The sequence below is a fragment of the Dendropsophus ebraccatus genome, chromosome 5 (genome assembly GCF_027789765.1).
Source record: "Dendropsophus ebraccatus isolate aDenEbr1 chromosome 5, aDenEbr1.pat, whole genome shotgun sequence".
Taxonomy (NCBI): domain Eukaryota; kingdom Metazoa; phylum Chordata; class Amphibia; order Anura; family Hylidae; genus Dendropsophus; species Dendropsophus ebraccatus.
This window is the reverse complement of record NC_091458.1, coordinates 114,030,062-114,049,148: the sequence shown is the minus strand read 5'-3', so window position 1 is coordinate 114,049,148 and position 19,087 is coordinate 114,030,062. Positions and strand designations below refer to the sequence as shown.

The 19,087-nt window shown below is 44.1% G+C and overlaps 1 protein-coding gene across 1 annotated transcript in view; it reads left to right on the top strand.

The window, feature by feature from the left end:
* ARHGAP6 (Rho GTPase activating protein 6) overlaps positions 1 to 19,087 on the top strand; it is a 352,127-nt gene that overhangs the window by 68,609 nt on the left and 264,431 nt on the right. The window lies entirely within an intron of this gene.

Sequence of the window (19,087 nt, the reverse complement as noted above, 5' to 3'; positions counted from 1 at the left end):
GGAGCTCCGTATCAGATAGAGAGGGAAAAGAGATAGATAGATAGATAGATAGATAGATAGATAGATAGATAGATAGCCAAACAACTAGATAAATACAGAGAGAGATAGAAAAGGAATAGAAAGTGTTAGTGAGAGAAGCAGGATAGAGGAAGAGAAAAAAAACAAATAGCAAGATCCAGGGAAAGCTAGATATAGAAGATAAGGTGATAGATAGGGAAAGAGGCTGAGAAATCAAGAGATCGAGAGAGATAGGCATCTAAATTAAAAAATAGGGAGATCTAGGGAGAGATAGGGAGAGAAAAAAAGAAATAGGGGGAGAAAAGTGAGAAAAGAGTCAGGACAGGTAACATTGAACCAGCTCCTTTCCCATGACAGAGAGTACACGCTACATGTTGCTGCTCTGTTGTGTGCCGTCAACCCCGTTAAACTGGACCATAAAAAGTTTTTTTCTCATAAGCTGTTATAGGTGAAGTAACCTATAGCAGCACAACTTACTGAAGCCCTCCAGAAAGTGTGATGCTAAGTCAGAGCCCCACAAAACCTGTCCACTTCTGCACTGCTGGGTGCCGCCAATCCCGTTTAGCCGAACCAAAAAAGGTTTTAAAAAAGTTTCTTTCTCATAAGCTGTTATAGGTGAAGTAACCTATAGCAGCAAAACTTACTGAAGCCCTCCATAGAGTGTGATGCTAAGTCAGCGCCCCACAAAACCTGTCCATTTCTGCTTTGCTGGGTGCTGGGTGCGATCAAGTGCTGACTCCTCCTGCTCCTCAACTTGTCTGTTCTCAACAATACTGGCCTGGGTGCAATCAAGTGCTGCCTCCTCCTCCTGCTCCTCAACTTGTCTGTTCTCAACAATACTGGCCTGGGTGCAATCAAGTGCTGCCTTCTCCTGCTCCTCAACTTGTCTCTTCTCAACTATACTGGCCTGGGTGCAATCAAGTGCTGCCTCCAACTGCTCCTTAACTTGTCTCTTCTCAACTATACTGGGCTGGGTGCAATTAAGTGCTGCCTCCTCCTGCTCCTCAACTTGTCTCTTCTTAACTATACTGTCCTGGGTGCAATCAAGTGCTGCCGCCTCCTCCTCAACTTTTTTTTTCTTCACTATTTTTGCACTTTGATTTTTTTCACTTTTTTAATTGTAATAGCAACTGCAGCTAAACAAAACTATACCCTATCAAACTCCCACTATTGTAGCTGCAATTATTCAGCCGTTAAAGCAAGGTTCGTTATAGGTTCGGTTCGTACGAATCCGAACTTCACGAAAGTTCGCCGGATCGAACCGAACTTTTCAAAAGTTTGCTCATCCCTACCGGGCTATATGCATTCCTACAAAGCAACACAAGTGGACTAATGTGAGTTTAGTTTATTATAGTCCAGCCATTTGCCCCAAATATCTGTGAACTTTGGTACTCGTTCAAGCCTGCAAGCTATTAGTTGCTCCATTACACAATTATGCTGAACTACAGTCAATATTTCTGCTAAATTTGGCTGTCGGCCACTTTTCAGTGTGCAGCAATTCTAGCCTTTGACACTATCAGTACATAAACCACCAACCCTATTTCTGGCATAGAGAGTGAAGCTAAGTTGTGATGTAATAATGCCACCTCGGGACAACAGGGCAGCTGCAATCCCATTATTTTACATAATACCTTGTGAATCTGGAGCCACAGGTGTTTTATTTTGCTGCAGTTCCACCAAACGTGCATAAGAGTGCCCATTTTAGAGCCACACCTCCAACACATATTGGATACAGTAGAGTAAATTTAGGAAATTCTGTGAGGCGTAAGGTACCATCTAAACAAAAGTTTTATTAGAAGTTTCCAAGTAATTTGCATAATGCAATGCATCTGCTAGCAGCTGATAAGTTGCTGCCCATTGGTTGTCTGTGAAAGTTTGTCCCAAGTCAGCTTCCCATTTACCTTTAAATGTGGGAGCACTACTCTGGGTCTGGAGAGCTTCATAAGCTTGGGAAATGCCCATTTTAGTAGAAGAACTATTGTATAAATAATGTTAAAATGATCTGTAAGAGGAATGATCAAAGGGTAATTTAAAGGATGCAATAAAATGGCGCAATTGCAAGTATTTTAAAGATTTGTTTAAATGCAAGTAACCCCTGAAGGTTAGATAGATCTCTATATATGCACAAACATTAGGCTATCCATTCAGATCCCGCCTCTGACTGGCTGAGCGGACTTGAAATGTCACATCTCAAGCCTGCGTCAAAGACCAGGAAGCGGCCGGGCAACGTCTCAAGCCCGCGACAGAGACCAGGAAGCAGTCGAACAGCGCGGACCGGAGAGGCGCAATCCAGGACACAGCGCTGGAACTGGGGAGGTAAGGGGACATCATTGCCCTAATCCACCTCCTCCCCGGCCATAGGCAAAAAAGCCTGGAGTACCCTTTTAAGTAAATTAGGCCATTGCTTTGATGTGTCATGTAATCACCAGCTTTTCAACTGGTCAATAATGGCAGAATAATAGTAGCATTTTAAGTAAGGGCAGCCAAGACCGCCTTGCCCTGACGAAAGACATAGGGTTCTCTTTTAGGCACTCTGGCCTTTTGATTTTTCCATGCAAACTGCAATAGTAGTTTCTGAAGGTGTTTTATTTGTGATAGGGGGATGAGGATTAGTAAGTTCTGGAAGTAATAAAGTATCTCGGACAGTAGCACCTTTTTATCATTGATATGCGGCCTGTCCATGATAGGGGAAATTTTTTAAGGAATAAATATCCTGTGTGATTGTAGAGGTTGGGGCAGTTAAGTTAGTGAGTGCTCGTTATGTAAAAGGGGAAGTTAACATAATACCCAAATATGAGAGTTAACCATCAGCCCACTAAAAGGGAAACAATGACTGAAGTGAGAATTGGACTGAAGAGTGGATTGTACATCAGAAGGGATTTCTGCACTCAATATTACCGATTTGGAGGCATTGATTTTATAATAATTAACCTGGCCAAAATTATGTAATATGGGCGTGAATCTTCTTAGAGAGTTTTATGGATCTGTGAGTGGCAAAGTGACATTGTCCGCAAATAGACCAATATGGTGTTCCATGTTACCGATTATGACCCCTTTAACTGTTGGAGATGTACATATGCAGTGGGCAAGGGGCTCCAATACCATGGCATAAATGAGCAGCGATAATTGGCACTTTTGCCTTGTGCTGTTCGTTGTATAGAATTCTTTAAACTGTTTCTTTCCATTTCCCTCAATTTCTGGTTCATTGTGAATAAATACTGTATTTTATACATTGATGTCTGTACAGGGAGTAGGTAAGAGCTAAGCAGCTCAATTTCATCTGCTTTGTACGTATGTGAACAAAAACAGCCACAAAGTGTTACATAGGTAAATGCTGTCTTATGCTCAGTGTACTTGTCTTGCATTACCTGAAACTCTTTTTGTGAATATATGCTATTATCTAAATGATATGTGTGGTACAATGGCACAATAGAAGTACTATCTATTAATACCAGGTCATATGGTTTCAGCTGGTGCAACTATATTAACAGTATGTTTATTGGCAGAGTACATTGGTCTGTCCAATAATACAAAAGCTCACAAAGGGACCATTAAAGGGGATGTCTACTTTGGACAATCTCTATATTATACAATGCTCCCTTGTCAAAAAGCGCATCACAGAGTGTACCTTAGTTGACCCCCTATTGATCAGTTGTAACTTATAGAGAAACCTGGCAGTAAAGGTCCCCATACACATTGGGGAAAACATGGATAACCCTGCTAATTTCAGCTGGACTAGTTAACTGTAAGAAGGCCTATTGGACCTCTTGACTTTCCCATGACAGATGTAGTCAGGTGAAAAAATAGTTGGGCATGTTAGATTTTAACTTTTCTTTTCAGGGTGGGCTATCTGGTAGCGGGTGGGTTACCTCCCCTCTCCTCATTCAACTTATAAACATTCAGGCAAGCTGAACATTTATGTGCATAGGGTGAACAGGAGAGATAGCTGTCAGCTAAGTGAACATTTGAGCATGCTGCTTACATGGCGTCTCCCGGCTTTTATCTGTAGCTGACGCTTGTAACCACTAAAAAGCTAATTAGTGGGCACGGCGATCGGCCCGTGCCTGCTAACAGCCGTGGTCCCAGGCTGCATAAAGCGCCTGGGATCGGGGCAGTTCAGAGCCGCACGGCCCCCCTCGGAACTCCCCTAGCGACACCGGGACGTACAGGTACGCCCTGGGTCGTCTAGGGGTTAACCACTAGGTACCCGTGCCCGGGTGCCTAGGGCAGTACCTTGCAAGGGAGCAGGGGGAAAGAAATTACTTTTTTTTCTCCCACCTCCCTTTCAAACTTGCCAGTAAATCTGCTGTCTTTTCTAGGTGGGGGGAAAGGGGGGTATGGTGGTATTGGTCAGGTCTGGTATGATGCTAATTGGTGAGTGAAGATGGGGCGTCTTCAGGTTTAGTGCCTAGGGCGCCATCAGCTGGTAATACGTCCCTAACTATCGTAATGTGTTTTCTGAAGTGTTCTTGTCATGCATTACTTGGTGCTTGTGCAGTGTCCTGAAAGTGGCATACCGTCAAAGCAGCATATGGTTAATGACCTTTGTAGTGAATACGAACTTGTGAGTTTGTATCTGATCTTTCACTGGCAGCTTATAGCTGTTTGATAAAAGCCAAGAATATCTCTTTTAGGTAAGGGCCGGTTCACACTGAGCAAACATGGCGCAATTCCGCAGCGGAGCTCTCCGCCGCGGAATCCTGCCGTGCTCAGTGTGCTGCTATGAGCGAATGGGAGAGCGCGCGCCTGTCCACTCCCTCTCCTCTCCGCTCAAAGAATGAACATGTTCATTCTTTGAGCGGAGAGCGGCGACAGTGGACAGGCCGCGCTCTCCAATTCACTCAAATCAGCACACTGAGCACTGCAGGATTCCGCTGCGGAAATCTCCGCCGTGGAATTCCGACGATCTTGCCCAGTGTGAACTGGCCCTAATGGTAGATACAAACAGGGAAAGGGCAGCATGATTGCTAAATCTTTTGTAAGCTCTCCTAAACAAACAGAACCCTTATCCCCCAATGGGATTAAACCATAAATAACATCTATCGCCAGTGCACAGGATAAGTAATAAAGGTGTGATCTCTGGGGATCCAATGGCTGGAACTCCTTCCGATCAAGAGAACAGAGTCCAAGTCCTGCATGAGAATAAAGCAGCTGTCATATGTACATACAGTAGTACTCTTCCATTCACTGTCTAGATAGCAGGCACTCCTAATCATTATACAGAGTTGTGTGTAGAGATTGTGCGATCAGTGAGAATTCAGGCTGTCCATGTTAATCAAACCTCTTATGACTGTTAGATCCCCTCATGTTACCAGGCATCTGCTAGCTGTTAGCAGAGGAGAGAAAAAAAAAGGGAAAAATTATTGAAATTACAAACATATGATTAGTGTAACATATACAATGCATATTACAGGAAAAAATAATTTCTAACTCAATTGGTGTCAGAAAGTTATACAGGTTTGTACATTACTTCTATCTAAAAATCTCAAACTTTCAGGTACTTATCAGCTGCTGTATATCCTGCAGGAAATGTTTTCTTTTCAGTCTGACACAGTGCTCTCTGCTGACATATCTGTCCAAGACAGGAACTGTCCAGAGCAGTAGCAAATCCCTATAGAATACCTTCAATACTATGGGCAGTTCTTGTCTCGCAGTGTCAGACAGAGAGCACTGTGTCAGACGGAAAAGAAAACAACATTTCTTGCAGGACATACAGCAGCTGATAAGTATAGGAAGACTTGAGATTTTTAAATAGAAGTAAATTACAAATCTATATAACTTTCTAAAACCAGTTGATTAAAAAGAAAAAGATATTGGCTGGAGTATCCCTTCAATAAAGTTCAAACATAAAATTCTACCACTACTTCTACTTATGGATCCTGTTGGACTTTGCTTATCTGACGACTATCTGCCATGGCAAAGTTTTTGTGATAATAGTGCCTCTTTAAACAATTGTTCTTCTGCATGTAAGCACATTTCCATTGATGTCTTGGCACAAAGGACATCTGTCAGCACTTTTGAAGGGGGTGGTGGAATACCTACTGATGCCTGCATAATCAAAGTAAACATTGTTCTTTGTGCTTGTTGCCGTCACCACAAGTTTCAAAGAGGCTGGTCCTTCTTTTTCTGTACCTGGAGTTCTCCACATTGTATAACTCATGTATTATTGACAGCACTAGCTGTGTTATGATTGAATATCATTAATATGTTACATTTTACTTTGTATGATTTAAAGCTAGTTCCCTTGATTTAGTAGATCATGGAATGTTGAAATTCTCTCAAAATTCGTGATGTCACAAATCAGGTGTAATTCCTATGGAGTGTCCAGCAGGGGGCGCAGTATATGTAGAAGCCTATGGACTGTATTAAAGTCTATGGGAAATGTAATGTGCAATGTAATGTAAACTACACTTTATTGATAGCCTAGGTGTATGGGATAAATGGAGGGCACTGAGCAGGGAGGGAGAGAGGTAGGTGCATCTATATACCTCCTCCCTCCCTCCCTGCTTGGTGCAGTGGGACAGAAAGACACTGATACTCCTCCCATCATCTGCTCATGAGCAGATGATGGGAGGAGTAGTACTAGGGAGATCCCCAGCACCGCTGCACGTCCTACTCACTTTCCTGCCGCCCCCGCGTCCTGCCGACTCTGTCCCAGATGACAGTAAATCTTTATAGGCAGCTATAAGGACTCCATGTGCCTCTGCACAGGCTGTATGCTGAATGCAAATAAGCATGTCATGCTTTCTTTGTTTTCCCTATTTATTAATTCACTTTTTCTGCCAAACAATATAAAAAAAGATATCTGATACATGAATTGTTTTTGCCAGTAATTATTCCAAGTATTGTTCTTGTTTTCTCTTGTGGGCTTGATTTTTTATTTTTTTTTAGATCTAAAACTGGAAAGTGCATGGTTACTTTCCAACAAGCGGACATTATTATTGATATTGCTTGTTTAGTTTTAATAGTAGGAAATCTTTCTAATCAGCTGTGGTATTTAAAAAAATATATAATTTTAAGCAATTAGTGGAAATGTCCCCAAAGTAATGTTCATTTTCTAACAATTTACATAGATCACATGAATAAAGAAGACAGTTTATCAAATTATTTTTATCACAATTACAGATTTGTTTAGAGTTGTCACTTCAGTTAAATGAGATATCTAAACTAACAGCCCACGGCAAAAAAAGTAAAACAAAACAAAAATCGATAGAATTTACACAGATAATTTACTTCCCACCAATCCCTAATAATAATAATAATAATAATAATAAATAATATACAACTATTGAAACATTGTAATTAGAGATGAGCGAACCGGGTTTGGGTTTGAGTCCATCCGAACCCGAACGTTTGGCATTTGATTAGCTGGGGCTGCTGAAGTTGGATAAAGTTTTAACGTTGTCTGGAAAACATGGATACAGCCAATGACTATATCCATGTTTTCCACATTGCCTTAGGGCTTTATCCAAGTTCAGCAGCCCCAGCTACCAAATGCCGAACGTTCGGGTTGAGATGGACTCGAGCATGTTTGAGGTTCGCTCTAATTGTAATCCAATAACCTAAATGAAATGAGCAATGCGAAGCAAATAAAAAATGAGTAAAAACATTCCCAGAAGAGTTTGAAAGATGGATATATGAATAAAAATCCAAAGGGTGCCTTCACACCTACCGACTCGCAGCGTTAATAACGCTGCAAGTCGGCTAGGTCCTGGCAGATCACTGTCAGTACATACACGCACGACCGCTGCGTGTATGTAAATCTGCCGGCCGCCTCCCGCTCCGCTCTGTATACATACCTCCTCGCTCCACGGGGTCCCGGCGTCCGCTGCGTGTATGTACTGACAGTGATCTGCCAGGACCTAGCCGACTCGGTAGGTAGGTGTGAAGGCACCCAAAGGAACATTACAGGTACAGTCTGGCCAACACAGATTACAATGGTACAAGACTGAAGGAAGTCACAATAATCAAGCACTGTTTGGTTCTCCATGTGGTCTGAAGTAGGCCCAAGCAAGAAGTAAAATGGCTTCAGGTAGCAACAACATTGTCTGTCTTGGTTAAAGGCAAATTTAGGGGCAAAATGTAGGGCAATATCATTAAGGGCAAACAGCAGCCAATAGTTGTCAATCTCGAGAAAAAACAACATAATCCTCAGTACTCTATTCCTAATATTTATTTACATAACACCCCAAAACATACAGATAGGTGAAGTGCTGTAGAATCTGTTTGCGCTATACAAATAAATAAATAAAAATGCTATTGGTTCCAAGTTGTATACAGTGGTACCTCGGTTCTCGAACTTAATGGGTGCCGGAAGGCAGTTTGAAAACCGAGCAGTGTCTTCCCATAGGAAATAATGTAAATGTGATTAATTGGTTCCAGCAGCCACCAATAATTACCTACAATACTCATTTATTACACTGATAAGTGCTCAGTATAATCACTAGAGTACAGTACAGAACAGCACTATACTGTACAGGACATTAAACATAAGAAATGTTCATCAGAGCCAGCAATTATAGTACAGTAGTCACCAACTCCTCACCCATCCTTTACTGTATAGCGCCCCCCCCCCCCCATCCAAGCACTGTAATGTATGGGAGATGGTGGTGCACTGCCTGTACTACTACTGCACTGTATATGCACTCCAGCAGTCTTATACAGCACTGTACTGTATGTGAAGCCTCACCACTGCTTAACTCGGCAGGTACAACCCACCATCTACGCTCGCAAAAACGTTCGAAAACTGAGCAAAGTTCGAATTCCAAACACTACTTCTGGATAAATTTTTGTTCGAATACCAAGCAGTTCAAGTTCCAAAGCGTTCGAAAACCAAGGTATTACTGTATTTAGTTTTCTACTACATCTGTGCGGATACAGAAAAATGGCAGCTTACTGATGCTTTTCTGCGGCATCAGAATAGGCCCTACATACTAGAAAGCATATTGATATTGTAGATGTCAAGGTATTATGTTCACCCAAACAACACAGATTGCCAGAACCTATACCCAAGGGATTCAAAAACAGTACAACAAGCATCTGGTTATCTCCAATATGTTTAACATAGATCTTTTCTTCTCAGTATCATTGAGAACAACCCTTAAAAATGGTTTTTCTGGCAAGTACTATAATAGAGATTCTGATTTACAAGCATAAGGTCAATTTCTCATGACAGTAATATACTTTAAGAAACTTCAATAATCCATTTCTATTTCTAGACAACAGAAGCCGCTAATGGCAGTAATAAACAACAAACAATTGCCAAACAGTGATGCCGCAAGGGATTTCATTTGTTTGTTTATTTTGTTAGTTTGTTCCTATTGTTTATATAGCTCCATCATAGACTTTTACCATTCACATTATTTATTGTTTCCATTGGAGCCCCTTGTCTCAGAGACAAATACTAGGACCAATGTCACAGAAAGTTGATTTAAATTATTATTCTGTTTCTTGGAGTATTGAGGGAAGGAAAAAAAAAGTCAAACGTGGGGTGAGCACAAACACCAATATAAACTCTATGCAGATTTAGTTTTACCCTGACATCTACTACTACAAAGCGAGAATGCTCTCCTCTGAGCAATTTCTACAATATTATCAGCAACTACACAACAAAAATTGTCAACAGTCTAGATAATAGGCAAACCAGTATATGGGCAAACCAGTATAAAGATGATTGGGATTTTGTCTAGTTGATACTTTAGTAAATTTCTCTCTTTGGTTTGAATAAGGTTTTCTCTTCAAAAATAAAGGCAGACATTGTGGTGGGATGCATATAAATAGATTGGGATGTTATTGTGTAATGACATTCAAAGTAGAGTTAATAGAATGCAAGAACGAGTGCCTCAAATTGTTTACTAATTGAAACAGATCCATTGGGAAAGTTCCAGGGATAGAATAACTGAAACCTTTAAAGAACGCCATAGAAGGAAATCATGAATTTACATTGGGATTAGTTCTTTTTTGTTCAAACTATAGGGTAATATTTGTTTTAAATTACGTTTTCCTTAATCACAATTTTTACTTCTATTAGTTTAACATGTTTAATTCTTCCCTGAGAAGACATGATTAATTATTTATTAATATAGGAATTCAGTTATGGACTTCAGAACTGGCTATGTAGAGTTAAATGGCCTCCGTCCTTCCATGAAACTTTGTTTAAATCAATAGAGCCAGTGAATTTTAAAATTTTCACAATATACTATTATCAAAAATGTGAGAAAATGCTTATAAACTCATGACCACTAGGGCTTCCCTCCTGCTGTATTTGCTGTCTACTGTTTCTCTCTTAATGCAATTATGTCCCTAGCAAAGCCAGAAAGGAACAAAATGCAGGAAGTGAGGCAGGGCATGCTCTCTCCTGGGCATGTTCTCCACTCTCAGACAGCAGCGAGAAAGAGTCAAGCACTCAGAGATTACTGTCTGACAGCTCAAAGTGATCGGTTATCAGTAGTGATGAGCGATACTCGAGAAAATCTCATCATCAGTTTCCTGTAAGTTTTGCTTTTTCTCAGCCGAATAACATGCAGGACACATACATGTCGATAGCAGCGATTGGTTGGCCAGAGCAGATGACCCTGCCATATAAAAACTCGGCCACCGAGGCACGGCTCACATGCATGCTGGAAGAGATCAGGGACAGAGCTGCTGCTGGTCAGGGAGAGTGTTAGGGAGGAAATTTGCGTTCCAGTAGGCAGGGAATACTAGCGAAACAACCAAACAGACCTTGTAAGGGCTTGAAATTGTTTTTAAATTGTATTACTACAGACTGCTGGCTGGGACTTGCAGTGCAGCTACCACGATTTCAGCAGCAGACTGTGGTGATCAGCTGCTGGCAGAAAGGGGACATTAGGTGTTGCACACAGACCCCTAAGTACTATTTTATTGGGACCTCTACTATATTTTCTGATTTCTGTATTTCTTACACAAGGCATATCTAAGTTCACTACTGCTTGCTCAGTGTAAAGGGGATGTCACAGAGTGTGTATAGGTGCAGCCACCAACAGATTGTATCCCACAGCCCCCTAAAAACTTGTGGGCCCTCTACTATATTTTCCTGATTTCTGTATTTATTACACAAGGCATATCTAAGTTCACTACTGCTTGCTCAGTGTAAAGGGGATGTCACAGAGTGTGTATAGGTGCAGCCACCAACAGATTGTATCCCACAGCCCCCTAAAAACTTGTGGGCCCTCTACTATATTTCCTGATTTCTGTATTTATTACACAAGGCATATTTAAGTTCACTACTGCTTGCACAGTGTAAAGGGGTATCACAGAGTGTATAGGTGCAGCCACCAACAGATTGTATCCCACAGCCCCCTAAAAACTAGTGGGCCCTCTACTATATTTCCTGATTTCTTTATTTGTTACGCAAGGCATATCTAAGTTCACTACTGCTTGTTCAGTGTAAAGGGGTTGTCACAGAGTGTGTATAAGTGCAGCCACCAACAGATTGTATCCCACAGCCCCCTAAAAACTAGTGGGCCCTCTACTATATTTTCTGATTTCTGTATTTCTTACGCAAGGCATATCTAAGTTCACTACTGCTTGCACAGTGTAAGGCCCCGTTCCCACTGTGTGAACATGTTCATTCTTCAGCGCGTACAGAGCAGGAGTGCGCGCCTCCCATAGACTCCCATTATGAGCGGGAGGCTAACGGCATTCCGCGGCGGACAATTCCGTTGCGGAATTCTGCTACCTTTGCTCAGTGGGAACGGGACCTAAAGGGGTTGTCACACAGTGTGTATAGGTGCAGCCGTCACCAGATTGTGTATCACAGCCTCCCAAAAACTTGTGGGACCACTAGTATATTTTCTGATTTCTGTATTTCTTACGCAAGGCATATCTAAGCTCCATACTGTGCAGTGTCCATAAAACGGTGAACCCCAGGGGTAAGGGTTGTGGACGAGGGCGTGGGTGTGGGGTTCCAAGCGATGCAGTTGGCAGAGGCCGTGGTTCAGGGCAGGGTGACACAGCAGCACCAGTTGAGGAGGAAGCAGTGGCACACCGCAGACGTTCACTCCCTAGCTTCTTCTTGCAACTTACGGGATTTCAGGGTAAACCACTATCTAAACTGCAGCAGCGTGAACAGGTGATCATGTGGATAGCGGATAATGTGTCCAGTAACTTATCCACCACCCAGTCTTCCACGCAGTCCACCCACGCTACCCAAGGGAGTGGAACTCTTGCTCCAGTAGCTCACCCTCCTTCCCCACAGCCTGTCCCCTCCAGGGAAAGAAGGGATTCAGATCCACCACCACCACCACCATGCTCCCTGGAACTCTTTTCTGGACCCTTCCCTGAGTCTGAGCAACTGGGGCATTCGATCTGTCCTGATGTCGAAACTATGCAGCTCACGCAGTCAGTGGGTGATGAGAGTGAGAACTTGCAAGCGGGGTTGGAAGAGATGTCTGATGATGACGATGAAACCCGGTTGTCAGACAGTGAGGTAGTTGGCATGAATGTAACTCAAAGTGGGGAGCAGAGTGAGGAATTAGAGGAAGAGCTGGTGGATGAGGACGAGGTGACTGACCCGAGCTGGGTGGATAAGCCTAGTGAAGACAGTGCTTCTGAGGGGGAGGCAAGTTCACCCGCAGGACTGGTTGGAAGAGGAAGAGGGGTGGGCAGAGAGAGTAGATAAGCAACTGTTTCACAGAGTCAAACTCCCGTGGCCAGGCCTAGATGTTCCCAAGTCTGGAGGTTTTTTAAAGAAAGTGCAGATGACCGACGGACTGTAGTGTGCAACGTGTGCCACGCCAGGATCAGGAGGTGAGCCACCACTACCAGCCTAACCACTACCAGCATGCGCAGGCATATGAGTGCTAAACACCTCACACAGTGGAACCAAGGCCGTTCAGTCAGTGCAAGTTGCACCCCTGCTCCTCCCCCTGTGTCACATGCTGGCTCTGTCAGTCCCCCCACCCAGGCCCCAGGCACGAGCGCCTTCTGCCCTAGACGCACCCCTTCACCTCCACTATGCTCCACACCCTCCAGCAAGGTGTCCAAGCGCAGCGTTCAACTGTCCCTGCAGCAGACCTTTGAACGGAAGCGCAAATATACTGCCACTCACCCGCACGCACAAGCCTTAAATGCGCACATAGGCAAACTGCTGAGCCTGGAGATGTTGCCCTATAGGATGGTAGAGACACAGGCTTTTAGGAACCTCATGACGGTGGCTGTCCCTCAGTACGCCACTACTTTTCACGGTGTGCCGTCCCAGCCCTACACCAGCACGTATCGGTTAACATCATCTGTGCCCTGACCAATGCGGTCAGTGACAAGGTCCACCTAACCACGGACACGTGGACAAATGTTGGCGGGCAGGGACACTATATCTCCCTGACGGCACATTGGGTCAACTTGGTGGAGGCTGGGACAGAATCTGACCTTGGTTCCGCTCATTTGCTGCCAACACCGAGGATTGCGGGGCCTACCTCGGTTGCGGTCTCTCATGATTTTTATACCTCTTTCTCCTCCTCTCTATTACCCTCCACGAGCACGTCACCTCCATTTCGTAGTGCCAGCTGCATCAGCTGTGAGGTGGGTAAGCGGCAACAGGCGGTGTTAAAACGGCCCAGCTTAGGCAACAAGAGGCACACGGCGCAGGAGCTGTTGCAGGTCATCACGGCGCAGACAGATCTTTGGCTTGTGCCACGGAACCTCAAACCAGGAATGGTTGTTTGTGACAACGGGCAAAACCTGGTGGCGGCTCTGTAACTCGGCAGCCTCACACATGTACCATGCCTGGCCCACGTGTTCAACCTAGACATACCCCAATTTGGCTGACTTGCTCACCAAGGCGCGGCGCATCTGTGCGCAATTCCGCAAGTCAACTACGAATGCTGCCACCCTTTTACCAGTGCAAAGGCGATTGCAACTGCCGGCTCACAGACTGCTGTTCGACATGCCCACGCAGTGGAATTCCACCTTCCAGATGGTAGCCAGGGTTTACCAGCAACGCAGAGCCATTGTGGAATGCCAGATGTCAACCTCGGTAAGAAGTGGTAGTCAGGTCAGTCAGCTACCTCAAATCTACAATGAGGAGTGGATGTGGATGCCTGCTATCTGTCAGGTATAGCATCACTATCCCGCTGCTGTGTCTGCTTCTAACCTCCCTGCTCAGCCTGAAGTCTGAGACTTTGCCTTCATCTCAGGAGACGGGTGAAGAACAGCCGCCGCTAGATAGCCAGACCACCCTGACCTCAGTTTCTCACCACGGAGTAGAGGATAATGAGGAGGATGAAGAAGAGGAGGAAGAAGAGCAGACTGCTGCTGCGACTTAAGAGGGTACCCATGCTCAATCCTTACTTGTTGAGTGTATATGGCCTGAAGAGGAGGAATTGGTGGAGGAGGAGGAAGAGCCTATTAAGGAGAGGAAGTTCTTGCGTGTTGGGACCCTGGCGCACATGGCTGACTTTATGTTAGGCTGTCTTTCCCGTGACCCTCGGGTTAAAATTTTTTTGGGCAACACAGATTACTGGGTGTTCACCCTCCTGGACCCTCGGTACAAACAGAACTTGTCTACTCTCATTCCTGCCGAGGAACGCAGTATGAGAGTGAATCAATATCAACAGGCCCTGGTGCAGAAGCTGAAAATGTACTTCCCATCTGACACCACTTGCGCCAGAGGACGTAGTTCTGTGGTCCAAAGAGGGGGGGAGAGGGAACACTCTCCAAGGCCTTTGACAGTTTCATGGCACCCCAGCAAGACTATGTCAACCGTCCCCAGTCTAGACAGGGTAGGGGGGAGGCCTTCATAAAGATGGTGAGGGAGTACCTTGCTGACCAACTTCCTTCCCAATCACTCTGCTACATACAACTACTGGGTTGCAAAACTGGATACGTGGCCCAAACTGGTGCTTTACGCCTTGGAGGTGCTGGGCTGCCCTGCCACTAGCTTGTTGTCAGAGCGGGTCTTCAGTGCAGCTGGTGCCATCATCACTGATAAGCGCACCCGTCTGTCAACTGACAGCGATGACAGGCTGACGTTTATAAAAATTAACAAAGCATGGATTTCACCTGAATTCAACTGTCCACCTGGGGAAAGCAGCTCAACATGAAGATTCTTGGAATCGCCTCTACTCCTCCTCCTCCTCCTTCAATTCTCAGCCAACAGCTAAGTCTTCTGTAATGCTGTGCCTGGCCTAATTTTTGGGAGGCTCACTTGCTACCTCACTCACTTTTAATGGTTCTTCGTGTCCTCACTGCCATGCTCTGACACCACTACGTCTACGGAGGAGCGGGACTGGTTGCCGTGGACTCGCCGATCACGTCCCTGGCAACCAGCCAGCTGTGTTATCTTTTTTTGTGTAGCCGCGGCCAGGGCCTCACCATTCCCGGTCGATCAGCATCAGGTGTACCCTTGATGGTGACTGACAGCTTGCCTAGCCAGTTATCTTTCAGCACCTAGGTTTGTGTCCACTATAAATCCCTGCCCCTGGCCTCACTCCAATTTTTTGGGAGGCTCACTTGCTTCCTCACTCACTTTTAATGTTTTTTTGTGTCCTCACTGCCATGCTGTGTTTGGCCTAATTTTTGGGAGGCTCACTTGCTACCTCACTTACTTTTAATGGTTTTCTGTGTCCTCACTCCCATGCTCTGATTTCACGTCTGCGGAGGAGTGGGACTGGCTACCGGGGGCCCACCGATCGCGTTCCCCGGCAACCAGCCAGCTGTGTTATCTTTTTTTTTTGTGTAGCCGCAGCCAGGGCCTCTCCACCCCCGGACGATCGGCATCAGGTGTACCCTTGATGGTGACTGACAGCTGGCCTAGCCAGTTAGCTGTCAGCACCTAGGTTCATGTCCACTATAAATCCCTGCCCCTGGCCTCACTCCAATTGTTTGGGAGGCTCACTTGCTTCCTCACTCACTTTTAATGGTTCTCTGTGTGCTCACTGCCATGCTTTGTCTGGCCTAATTTTTGGGAGGCTCACTGGCTACTGCTTCTACCTTGGTCACTCTGACCTCACCGCCATGCTGTGTCAGGCTAAAATTTGGGGTGGTTCATATGCTACCTCTGTTTTTAATGGTTCTCTGCGTCCTCACCGCATGCTGTGTCAGGCTGAATTTTGGGGTGGTTCATATGCTACCTATATTTTAATGGTTCTCTGTGTCCTCACTGCCATGCTGTGTCAGGCAAAGTTTTTGGGTGGTTTATCATATGCTACCTCTGTTTTAATGGTTCCCTGTGTTCTCACTGCCATGCCGTGTCAGGCTGAGTTTTGGGGTGGTTCATATGCCTACCTCTGTTTTAACCTGGCTGTTGCCCAGATTTGGCATAATGGTGTTATTAGGCAGCCTCAGAGGCATCCATACATGCTGCCCCTGCTGTTTCCTGTCCATTTCCATGGTGTTTCCCACATTTTCTGAGGTTGGCATGTTTTCACACGACCTTCCCTCTACTGGACTTGGGTCCCCTGCAAAAATACTTGAGTTTCCCATTGACTTCAATGGGGTTTGTTACTCGAAACGAGTACACGAGTATCGGGAGATATTCGTCTTAAGTAACAAGCACCTGAGCATTTTAATACTCGCTTATCACTAGTTATCAGTGATCACCTCTAGGCACAGTCGGATTCCACCGTTCGCCCAAAGAATTGACAAGTCAATTCTTTTTGTGGATCGAGGAATCAGCCTGACCATAGAATGGAGCCTAGGGGACCAGTGGAACTTCTGGCGGGAACACCGGGTGGGGGGGGGGGGGGGGCATTTCAAGTGACGGAATTCAAGTTATCTGTGTGATTTCCATAGTGTTCAAGAGCCCTTACTGTGAGGAGGGCTATAGAAGCTAGTACTAATTGGTCATAGTCTGTGTCAAGACTCTGCAGCCATGGTCAATTTTAGCATGTTAGTTAAATTCTAAAACCATTTCTTTCTCAGAACATTTCTAGGTTTTGTTCCCACTTTGGGAACATATCTGGTAAAGGCGGCCATCTTGTTGAATAGACGGCAGCCAATAATGATTATGATCTTTATTAACTGCTGTCTATATAACGAGATGGCCACCTCCCTTTGATATGATCCACCTTCCTCTGATATGATCCACCTTCCTCTAATCCTCTGACCTTTCTCTGGGAACATAGCCTTAGGATGCTATTCTTCTTCTTCCCTATGATTACACTCTAGCAATGCCTGTTTAGATTGACTTCTGTAGAAACAGTCTTACCATCAGTTCACCAGCTATACTATATGGGGGCTACATGGGGGGATCCTATACTATTTGATTGCTACACAGAGGGGGCTTATACTATATGGGGGCTACATGGGGGGGTCCTATACTATTTGGGGGCTAAAGAGGGGGTCTATACTCTGTGGGGGATACACGAGGGCTACAAAGGGGCCTATACTATGTAGGATTACTCTGGGGGGACTATACTATATGGGGGCTACACAGGGGGCTACACTTAATGGGGCTGCTACACAGGGAGGGAGGGGGGGGGCTATAGTACATGGGTCTGCTGCACAGGAAGAGGCAAGCTATACTACATGGGGTTGCTGCACAGGGAGGGGGCTATACTACATGGTGCTGCTGCACAGGAAGAGGGAAGCATAAGAGAGGCCTAATACTGTATGGGGGCAGGTCACATAAAAGGCCTATTACTATATGGAAGCAAAGAGTTTTTCACGCTGTAAAACAAAGCTGAACTTACTTTGGCTTTGCTGAACTTACTTTGGCTTTGCAATTGATCTCTGTTCTGCTAGGTTCCTGTGCTATGTTATGAGCTTGGTTCTAGTGCTGTAAGTATGTACTGAGGATAGTTTTGGTGCTGTATGTTTGTACTGAGGTATGTTCTGCCGCTGTATAATGAGCTTGACTCTAGTGCTGCTTTTATGTGTGTAGCTTGGTTTTGGTACTGTAATTGTTATGTTATGGGGGTAGTTCTGGTGTTGTACTTTTGAGCTTGGTCCTCTTGCTCCATCTAGTCTGCCCTGGATTACACAGAGTATAGTTTCTCTAATCATTTGGAAAAAGCAAAAGATCTGAGGAAATTTTTACCATACAATTCAATAATGCAGTTGCAAAAGTTTTTGATTCTAAAAAGGGAACGGCAATCATAATAATCACTTAACTTGACAGCTTTGCGATTATTGCCAACAATAAATCTTTTAGTCCTTATTGCAGCAGTGGCAATGCCAGCACATCTCAAACTTATTAAAATAATCCATCATTGCTAAGGTCCAAAGTATACAAATTAATTATGTTAATTTAGATAGTAAACATTTTTATTCAAATATTTGATTTAATGTTTAATTTACAAATTTTATATATAGTGCATTACATGCTAAATATTCTTATTAATAACATCCAAAAGTTTATCTAAATAGTTTGTTTGGAACAGACATATAAATAAGGGTGGAAAGTGATGACAGATATGATGTTTAGTATTCACAATCCTGCACTATTCCTTAGGAAATTGTGTAAAAACAAGAAATATGATGACAGACTGATCTCTTTCATGTTTTACCTTTGAGCTTTATTCACATAGGGTTAATATAGTTTGGGTTTATACAGCGGTTGTGTGAAAATAAAAAATCATGCTAGTTTTGTAACAGAGTAGTACACCAGTGCAACAGTAGAGGAAAAACATATATGTATGGCTAATACATTGTTTACATAGTATACAAATAGTATAAGGGCAGGGCTGTATTTGCCATTAGGCACTCATAGTTTTGTGCCTAGGGCAGCAGTGTTGAGTTAGTAAGCACTTCAGTGAGTTTAGCAAACTAAAAAAAAGATGAATACTCGATGTACATACTGCTACCATGCTTTGGCCTTGAGAAAAAAAAAATGTTTTCCCTTTAGGTAAAATCTGCTTAGATCAAAATATATATAATTTACCTGCAAATTTGTAACCATTTATTATGTTGTGGCGTTACGAATGATTTCACTACTTTCTGTGCACAGTGAGATCCACAGTAAATGTAAGGGTCCTATTACACGGGCCGATGGGGGCCTGATCAATAATGTAAACCAGCGCCGATCAACTAGATCGGCGCTCGTTTACTGGGCCTATTACATGGCCCGATAATCGTTTAGCGAGGGCTGCAGAAGCCCTAAACATGTTGCAGG